Raw genomic sequence first — 10,453 nt, forward strand, 5'->3', positions numbered from 1 at the left:
GAACAAAGTGCTCTGGAAGCACAGAAGAAAGCAATTTATTGTGCCTGGGAGAGTTAAGGAAGTTTCACAGACTATGTGATAATGCTTAGCTTGGGACTTGGAGAATGAGTAGGGCTTGTCAGGTGGACAAAGAACATATTCATTTCAAGAATGAGAAGGCACAACCTTGAAAGTGTGGAACATTTCATGAATGAAAAGAGCTCGAGTGTGCTTAGAGATGGGGAGCAGCAAACAGTTAAGTTGCGACACTTTGGGGTACAAAGATCCCATGCTCAAGTAAGTTTGGGAAAGGCAGAGTTAAATAAAGTAAAGCTGATTTCTTTACTGCAGGACTGCTTAGAGCCTTTAATATGCAAAATATGGTGGGATCTCCCAAGGGAACAGAGACTTTAAGATTTTTGACCTGAGCAATTATTAATATGGTTATGCCCTTAAACCAGAGAGATTTTGCCAAAGACAGTATGCAAGCTGCTTTTCACACCTCCAGCAGTATCACAGGTCCACAGACAGGCAGAGCATCTGTCTTCATCTGTTTTGCATTGCTATAAAGGAATACCTGAGGCTGGATTATTTATAAAGAGAAGAGGTTTATATGGCTCATGGTTCTGCAGCCTGTACAAGAAGCATGGCACCAGCATCTGCTTCTGGTGAGGACCTCAAGTTTCCAATTATGGTGGAAGATGAAAGGGAAGCAGGCATGTCACATGACAAGAGAAGGAGCAAGAGAAGAAGAGAAATGCCATGCTCTTCTAACCAACCCTTGTGTGAACTAAGAGCTAGGACTCATTACCACATGGACGGCACCAAGCTATTCATGAGGGATATGCCTACATGATCCAAACACTTCCCATTAGGCCTCACCTCCAACACTGGGGATCAAATTTTTTTTTTTTCTTTTTTTCTTTTTTTTCTTTTTTTTTTGAGTTGGAGTCTCACTCTGTTGCCCAGACTGGAGTGCAGTGGCTGCTCCCGGCCACCGCAGCCTCAACCTGCTGGGCTCCGGTGATCCTTCCGCCTCAGCCTTCCAAATAGCCAGAATTACAGGCATGCACTACCACGCCCGGCTGATTTTTTTTTTTTTGTAGTAGAGATCAGGTCTCGCTGCCCAGGTGGGTCTCGAACCCACGGGCTCAGGCAATCCACGCACCTCAGCCTCCCAAAGGCGTGGGATTATCGACTGAGCCACCAAGCCCGGCTTCAAATTTCAATGTAAGTTTTGAAGGGGACAGATATCCAAACTATATCGGCCTCGCTAATCCAAAATCCTGAGTGCTCCAAAATTCAAAATTTTGACTGCCAACATGATGCTGCAACACTTCATGTTAACGTCATGTCACAGTGAAAGTGTTGTTTCATACACAGATTATTAAAATACTGTATAAAGTTACCTTCAGGCTATATATAAAAGATGTACATGAAACACTCATCACCAAGATGATATGTATATGCAAATATTCCAAAATTCAAAACACTTCTAGTCCCAAGTATTTTGGATAAGTGATATTCAACCTTTACTTGAAAATCAGTCCAGTCCCCTCTACCTACCCTCCCATTGGCTTGAGATAAAAGAAAGCTTGAACCTTGATACTACACTTTTAAAAGCCTACCAGTCCCTTGAGAAGTTGGCAGTGATTGGGAAGAACTGAGACCCCAGAGACTGCAAGGGCTTTCCTCTAACCTCATCCTCTTCAGTCCTCCCAAGTGCCTTTTTCAAGAGGTTGGATAGGAGCCATTAGCAGGAAATAGCAGCACCACTTAAAATTTGAAGAAAATAGAAGCCCCAGCCTGGGGAATAAGGATTTGAGTATAAAACATCCCCAGAGGGTGCAGATTGTATTCTCACTTTGGGAGAGATAGATTGCTCCCGAATGAGTAATGGCATCTCTGGTTTTCAGTTAATTTCCCTTTATGACTTCCACAGTCTCTGGCACTTAATACTGTTGGCACTTGAAGAGCCAATTCTCTCCCTTCACCCCCCCACTGTGTGGCTGAGTTTTGTAGGCTGAATTTTCAGGGAGGTCATTTTTCCATTTTGTTTGGCCTTCCTGATATAATTCTTTTTTCTCCTACCCTGTATCCCTAATCCCATCTAGTCCTAATCCGCTAATCAATTTCTTTACAATCCAACCCATCAAAATACAGGTTTGTGCTGTCTTCCCTCACCCACTTTCCCTGGTTGTACAGAAATGGTTGACGCCTTTTCAGGTAAGAGAAGCTAATCCCTGGAGACCATGGGCCTACAGAAGTTACACAAGGATGAGTCTCATAGGGAGGCAGATCCAGGACTCCAGACATTGTCTACTGTTCCCAGTAAATAGATAAAAGAGTTGCTGGTTTCAAAGACAAGAATTACCTTTTGCAGAGTCTGGGTCTAGTTAGTAGCTAGGAAGAGCAATAGCTAGGTCTCTTATCAGAGTTGCTTCTTCGCAGCAAAACTACAGAGTAGTTGCTTCTTTCTGATAGACTACAGTCCTCTGCTTATTAATATCTCAAGGTAGGAGGATGAAATATAGTTAAGAGAGCTCTGAGCAGTTTGGAGCTGTGGACAGTTGGACCTTAGAAAAAGGCTGTCAGGCCATATGGGTGAGAACAGGATTGCTTCTTTCAAGAGACTTTGGGGCTTGACAACTGACATCCCAGGACAAAAGGAGGGACCTGACTTAAAATTGGCAGCCTGTGTTCCTGTAGGACCAAATGAAACCAAGTCTGAGCTCTGAGCCTGCTCTCTGATCAGTTGTCTCTGCCCACCAGACACAATGATTCTTCTTTGAAAGAGTCCTGCATGGACACACCCACCCTCTGCTTCAAGCCCTGGGAGGTACCAAACTTCTTTCCTCTAGGCTTCAATTTATTTTCTTCACTTGACGCTGCACCCCACCTAACCTCTTGCTTTCTTTGTTGTTTTTTTTTTTTTTTGAGTTGGAGTCTCACTCTGTCACCCAGACTGGAGCGCAATGGCCGCTCCTGGCCACCGCAGCCTCGACCTGCTGGGCTCCAGCGATCCTTCTGCCTCAGCCTTCCAAGTAGCTGGAACTACAGGCGTGTGCTACCATACCTGGCTGATCTTTGATTTATTGTAGAGATGAGGTCTTGCCAAGTTGCCCAGGCGGGTCTCGAACCCCCGGGCTCAGGCAATCCACTCACTTCAGCCTCCCAAAGCGTGGGATTACAGGCTGAGCCACACCAAGCCCGGCTTCTTGCTTTCTTCTTTAACTTAGATCTTTTAGAGCAGTGCTCCTCAACCTGGGGCAATTTCGCCTCCTAGGGAATATTTGGCAATGCCTGGAGATACCTGTTGGGGTGCTATGGGCGTGGTAAAGGCCAGAGATGCACAAAGAATTAGCTACTCCAAAAGGTCATTAGTAATGCTGTCGAGAATCCCTTCTCTAAAGCAGTGATTCTCAAAGTGTGGTCCCTGGACCAACAGCATCAACATCACTGGCTGGAATTGAATTTCTAGAGCCCCACTGAGACCTACTGACTAAGAAACTTTTAGTGGAGAGAAGCGTTCGGCAGTCTGTGTTTTAACAAATCTTCCAGGTGATTCTGATGCAAGTTTGAGAACCATCTTTCTACAGACCCAGAAAATTTAAATGTTTCCTAGGAGAGCCACAGAGGCTTCTCTTGTTTACTCATTAACAATTATCCTTAACTGTTAGCTGTGTTTTTATTTTTGTTTAATGGAGATGGGGTGTCACTATGTTGTCCAGACTGGTGTCAACTCCTGAGTTAAGTAATCCTCCTACCTCAGCCTCCCAAGTAGCCAGGATTATAGGTGTGCACTATCACACCCAGCAACTATTACCTGTTCTTTTTGGTTGAGTGGTACACATGCCTTATCTCACTTGATTCTCACATACAAGGCAGCAAGTTCAAAGAGGAGAAGTAACTTATCCAAGATAATCCAGCCAGGAAGTGCCCAAGCCAGAATGTAAACCTAGCCCAGATCTCTTATCCCATCACCACAGTGTAGGCCTTAGTGGATTTTAACCTTGAGGGCACATTAGAATCACCTGGGGAGCCTTTTTTTTTTTTTTTTTTTTTTTTTTGAGTTGGAGTCTCACTCTGTCGCCTAGGCTGTAGTGCAGTAGCATGCTCACAGCCACCACAGCCTCAACCCACTGGACTCAGGAAATCCTTCCCCCTCAGCCCTCCAAGTAGCTGGAACCATAGGCGTGCGTCACCACACTCGGCTAATTTTTTTACTTATTGTAGAGATGAGATCTCACCAAGTTGCCCGGGCTGGTCTCGAACCCCTATACTCAGGCAATCCTCTCGCCTGGGCCTTCCAAAGTGCTGGGATTACAGGCATGAACCACCGCACCTAGCCATGGGGAGCCTTTAAAATCTAGATGTTGGCCAGGTTCGATGGCTCAACCTGTAATCCCAGCACTTTGGGAGACCGGGGAGGGTGGATAGCCTGAGCCCGCAGGTTCGAGATCAGCCCCAGCAACTTGGGGAGACCTCGTCTCTACAATAAATGAAAAATTAGCCAGGTGTGGTAGCACGCACCTGTAGTTCCGGCTACTTGGAAGGGTGAGGTGGAAGGACCACCAGAGCCCAGCATGTGACGCTGAATGAGACTCCAACTTAGGAAAACAACCTACCTGAGCCCACGGGTTCGAGACCCGCCTGGGCAACTTGGCGAGACCTCATCTCTACAATAAATAAAAAAATTAGCCGGGCATGGTAGCGAGCGCCTGTAGTTCGAGCTACTCGGAAGGCTGAGGCGGAAGGATCGCTGAAGCCCAGCAGGTCGAGGCTGTGGTGGCCGGGAGCAGCCACTACACTCCAGTCTGGGCGACAGAGTGAGACCCCAACTCAAAAAAAAAAAAAGAAAAAAAAAAACACCCCAGATGTTTAGGCCATAGCCTAGACCAATTAAATCAGAATCTCTGAAGTAGGCGTCAAGAGTTTTTAAAGCTTCTTACCTGTTTCCAATGTGCAAAGTTGAGAACACTGGCTAGAACTATAGCCAGGAGGGCAGCATAAAGCCAAGTTAACTTCTTCAGCCCCTTGGCTCTTAAGGAAACCACCTGCTCTGACACTCTGTGAGCTTCAGAACACTTCTTTTTTCTTGTTTTCTTTTTTTTTGAGTCAGATTCTCACTTTGTTGCTCAGGCTCGATGGAGTGCAGTGATACATTCACAGCTCACCACAGTCTCAGGCTCCTGGCCTCAGATGATTCTACTGCCTCAGCCTCCCGAGTAGCTGGGTCTAGAGGCACACATCACCATGGTCGGCTAATTTTTTTTTTTTTTTTGTAGAGGCAAGGTCTCTATGATGCCTAAGCTGGTTTTGAACTCCTAGACTCAAGCTGATCCTCCCACCTTGGCCTACCAAAGTGCTAGGATTACAAGTGGGAGCTACTGCACTCGGGTTCAGAACACTTCTTGCAAAACCCCTGACTGAGCTTAAATTTAGGAGCATAGCTAGAGAGCAGAGGCAGATTCACTGTGATCATTTCTGCCTGGTGGGACTGTGAGACTTTGTGTAAAAAAAACCTGACTCTCTTTCAAACCTCAAGTGTAGCATCCAAAAGTACTGGAACCATAAAGGACCTTATAGATCCTGAGCTCATCTAGTCCAACCTCATGGTCACATACATATCAAGTTAGTGATTTTGCTCATTCAGGGAGATTTTTGATTTTTTATTTTTGACTCGATGTCTCACTCTGTCGCCCAGGCTGCAGTGAAGTGGCACACTCGTGACCACCACAGCCTCAACCTGCTGGGCTCAGGTGATCCTTCTGTCTCAGCCTTCCAAGTAGCTGGAACTACATGCATGCACCACCACACCCAGTTAATTTATTGATTTATTGTAGAAATGAGCTTTTGGCAAGTTGCTCAGACTGATCTTAAACCTGTGGGCTCAGGCCAGGGAGCATTTATTAAACACCCATCTGTGGCAGGCTCTGTGCTAGGCCCTGAGAATACAGAGATGACTGAATCATGGCCTCTTTGGGGACTCACAGACATGATGGGGGGTGGGGAAGGCAGGGAAGAATGGTGGAGAAGGAAACAAAAGTCAGGGTTTCTCACACTTTTCCCCATAAATATCCTTAATGGCAGAGGAGAATGAACTTGGGGCAGAAGAAGGGGACACTGGAGTTAATCTTGAAATCCTAACTTGAATCTGTGATTCTCCCTCCTTGCCAGTTTTTATTTTAGAAATTTTATTTTTTCTTTTAGATTGGAAAATATAGTTTATTTAAAAGTAAATTAGAGGCTGGGTGCGGTGGCTCAAGCCTGTAATCCCAGCACTGTGGGAGGCCGAGGTGAGAGAATTGCCTGAGCCTAAGGGTTTGAGACCAGCCTGGGCAACTTGATGAGACCTCATCTCTACAATAAATCAGAAATTCAGCCGGGTGTGGTAGTGCGCACCTGTAGTTTGGCTACTTGTAAGGCTGAGACCAAAGGATCGCTGGAGCCCAGCAGGTTGATGCTGGGTTGGCTGTGAGCATGCCACTGCGCTCCAGTCTGGGCAACAGAGTAAGACTCCAACTCAAAAAAGAAGTAGATGAAGAGAGAGAGAGAAGATTCACCTTCCCAAGGTAGGGAAGGGGGCCAAAGTTTAAGAAAACATGGCCTGGCCATAGCTCAGAGAACACATGACAACACCATAGCTTACCAAGGCAATGGCCTATTTTAAAAATTTTCAAACAAAAATTGAAAGATTAGGCCATGCGCGGTGGTTCACACCTATAATTCCAGCACTTTGGGAGGCCGAGGCAAGATGATTGAGCCCACGACTTCGAGACCAGCCCGGGCAACGTGATGAGACCTCATCTCTACAATAAATAAAAATTTATAGCTGGGTGTGGTAGAGCGTGCCTATAGTTCTGGCTACTTGGAAGGTTGAGGCGGAAGAATTGCCAAAGCCCAGAAGATTGATGCTGGGGTGGCCATGAGTGTGCCACTGCATTCCAGCCTGGGTGACAGAGTGAGACTCCAACTTAAAAAAAAATAAAAAATAAAAAACCGGGCTCAGTGGCTCAGCCTGTAATCCCGCGCCTTTGGGAGGCTGAGGTGAGTTGATTGCCTGAGCCCACGGGTTCGAGACCCGCCTGGGCAGCGAGACCTCGTCTCTACAATAAATCAAAAAATCAGCCGAGCGTGGTAGCACATGCCTGTAATTCTGGCTACTTGGAAGGCTGAGGCGGAAGAATCACTGGAACCCAGTACATCGAGGCTGCAGTGGCCGGGAGCAGCCACTGCACTCCAGTCTGGGCAACAGTGAGACTCCAACTCAAAAAAAAAAATAATAATAATTATGAATATTTAGGAAATAAATTAGGGAGAGAGAAAGAGACAGAGAGGAGATTCACCTACCCAACGTAGGGGAGGGAGCCAAGGCTAAGAAACATAGTGACCATGGTTTAAGGAGCCACATGGTCAGAGCATGGTTTGGCAAAGCAGTGGCTAAAAAGTAAACTAGAGAGAGAAAGAAAGTTTCACCTTCCCAAGATGGGGGAGAGAGCCAAAGCTAAGGAAATATGGCCTGCCCGGTGCTTACCAAGGCAATGACCCTTTTTTTACTTTTTTAAGAGATAGTCTCCTGTGTTCCCCAGGCTGGACTCCAACTCTTGAGCTCAAGAGATTCTCCCACTTCAGCCTCCTGAGTAGCCCAGTTCAACTCAGATCAGACATGATAATTTTTTTTTTTTTTTTTTAGTTGGAGTTTCACTCTGTCCCCCAGACTGGAGTACAGTGGCCGCTCCCGGCCACCACAGCCTCGACCTGCTGGGCTCTGGCGATCCTTCCGCTCAGCCTTCCAAGTAACTGGAACTACAGGCGTTCGCTACCATGCCCGGCTCATTTTTGATTTATTGTAGAGACGAGGTCTCGCCAAGTTGCCCCAGGCGGGTCTCGAACCCACGGGCTCAGGCAATCCACTCACCTCAGCCTTCCAAAGGCGCGAGATTACAGGCTGAGCCACCGAGCCCGGCGATAATTCTTTACTTTCAAATATTCTTAAGTACTCCAGCAAACATCTCCTAAGACATTCTCCGTTATTTCTTACCATACCTAAGAAAACAGCAATTTCATACACCAATTCCTGATCATATTATTAGATTGATGCATAAGTTCGTAACATTTGTTTTTGGCATGGTAACATTACAGTGTTGAGAACTTATCGTTTGTCATTTGGAGTGATGGTGTTGTGCTTGTGATTATGCCTTGCATTTTTTGCAGATTTGAAAATAGCGCTATTTGTGGGCTAAAAAAGATGGAATATCAAGTGGAAAAAAAACGAACACACTTCCAACATGTTCTTCTGTTTGAATTTAACAGAGGCGTAAAGGTAGTGGAGGTGGCTCAAAACATTTGTGCCATGTATGGAGAGAATGCCACCAGGGAAAGCACGGCAAGAAAATGGTTTTGTTGGCCGGGCTTGGTGGCTCAGCCTGTAATCCCAGCACTTTGGGAAACCAAGGCAAGTGAATTGCCTGAGCCTACGGGTTCGAGACCTGATTGATTCTCTACAGAGTTCAGGGAGACCATCAGACTTTGATGAGGGCTGTTTAAATGCTTTAATCCATGATGATCCATGTCCCAACTCAGGAACTGGCAAATGTGATGGACTGTGACCGGTCAACTAATGTATGACATTTGCATTCGGTAGGTGAGTGGAAAACGCTATTAACTTATGCATCAAGCCACTAAATTACTCCAGAATCAAAAATATCTTTTATAGCTGTTTCTCTTTTTCTTTTTCTTTTTCTTTTTTTTTTTTTTTGAGTTGGAGTCTCGCTCTGTCACCCAGACTGGAGTGCAGTGGCACACTCCCGGCCACCGCAGCCTCAATCTACAGGGCTCCCGCGATCCTTCTGCCTCAGCTTTCCAAGTGGCTGGAACTACAGGAGCGCACTACCACGCCCGGCTCATTTTTATTTGTTGTAGCAATAAGGTCTCGCCAAGTTGCCCAGGTGGGTCTTGAACCCGCAGACTCAGGCAATCCACTCACCTCAGCCTCCCAAAGCGTGGGATTACAGGCTGAGCCACCAAGCCCGGCTATAGCTGTTTTTCAATCTGGAATCAATTAGTTGCATGTACTTTGCTGTCCTCTCTAGTGTCTGTTAATCTAGAACAGTCCCCTACCTTTTTTCCCAGGGATATTGACTATGTGATTTTACAGGCTGCTTCATACTTTAACTGTGCTTATTTTTTTTTGTTTTTGTTTTTTGTTTTTTGTTTTTTGAGTTGGAGTCTCACTCTGTCGCCCAGACTGGAGTGCAGTGCCGCTCCCGGCCACTGCAGCCTCGACCTGCTGGGCTCCGGCGATCCTTCTGCCTCAGCCTTCCAAGTAGCTGGGACTACAGACGCGCGCTACCACACCCGGCTAACTTTTTTGATGTATTGTCGAGATGAGGTCTCGCCAAGTTGCCCAGGCAGGTCTTGAACACGCAGGCTCAGGCAATCCACTCACATCGGCCTCCCAAAGTGCGGGATTACAGGCTGAGCCACCGAGCCCGGCTAATGAATGTTTTAAATGACTGAGTACCACGTAAAACTGACACCCCAGGAAGATGTACCACATTTATCCTGTGCTTTGTGTCTTCTTATGTACTTGTTTTAGACCAGATATAAATAAGCAATTCAGACACAATCTAATACATGCTGTCAAAGGCATGCCTGCAAACTAGGAGGCAGCGTCTAGGGAAGTAACTCTGAGGAAAGTTTTACTGAGGAAATAATGCTGAAGGTGAGTCTTAAAGGAGGACCAGAGCTGTGGAGAAGGAGGGAGCTGAGGGTAGGGCTAAGGACCGTCTAGATAGTGGAATAAACGTGGACAACAGCACAGATTGTCAAATCTGGTGTGTTCAAAAATAACACACAGCACATGGTGGTGAAGCATGTTGGGGGAGTAACAGATGAGAAGGAGCCTTGGAAAGTGCTGGAGCCAAATTGCAAAGGGCCTGGAAAGCCAGGTTGGCAGCCTTGGCTTTGTCCTATGGATAGGGAGCCACCAGAAGTTTCTTGGTACTCACACATGAGCATGCTTTTGGTTCCGGATGCCCTCTCAGGAAGTGATTGTGGGAAACAGTTGTAGGAACCAGAGAAAAAGACAGGTACACGCACTGTCTTCAAACATCAAACATCCCCTTTCTGAAAAACAGGAGGAACACTTATTCTGGGATGCTTCAAAGTGCAGAACCAAGACAAAATGAATTATAAGAAGGCAAATTTACACTAAACAAGATAGCAACAATGGGCTGTGGGCAGAATGGTAGAAAGTTCCTCATCTCTGGAGGAGGTGTGCAAACAGAAGCTGGGTGACTATTTGACAAGAATTCTTCTCAGATTGCTTCAGAATATTAGAGCTGCTCATCAGAATCCCTGGGAAGTTTATTTAAAAATACCGATAAGCTGGGCTCGGTGGCTCAGCCTGTAATCCCGCGCCTTTGGGAGGCTGAGGTGAGTGGATTGCCTGAGCCCGCGGGTTCGAGAC

The sequence above is a fragment of the Carlito syrichta genome, unplaced genomic scaffold (assembly GCF_000164805.1).
Source record: "Carlito syrichta isolate Samal-C Ts95f unplaced genomic scaffold, Tarsius_syrichta-2.0.1 Scaffold302336, whole genome shotgun sequence".
Classification (NCBI taxonomy): Eukaryota; Metazoa; Chordata; class Mammalia; order Primates; family Tarsiidae; genus Carlito; species Carlito syrichta.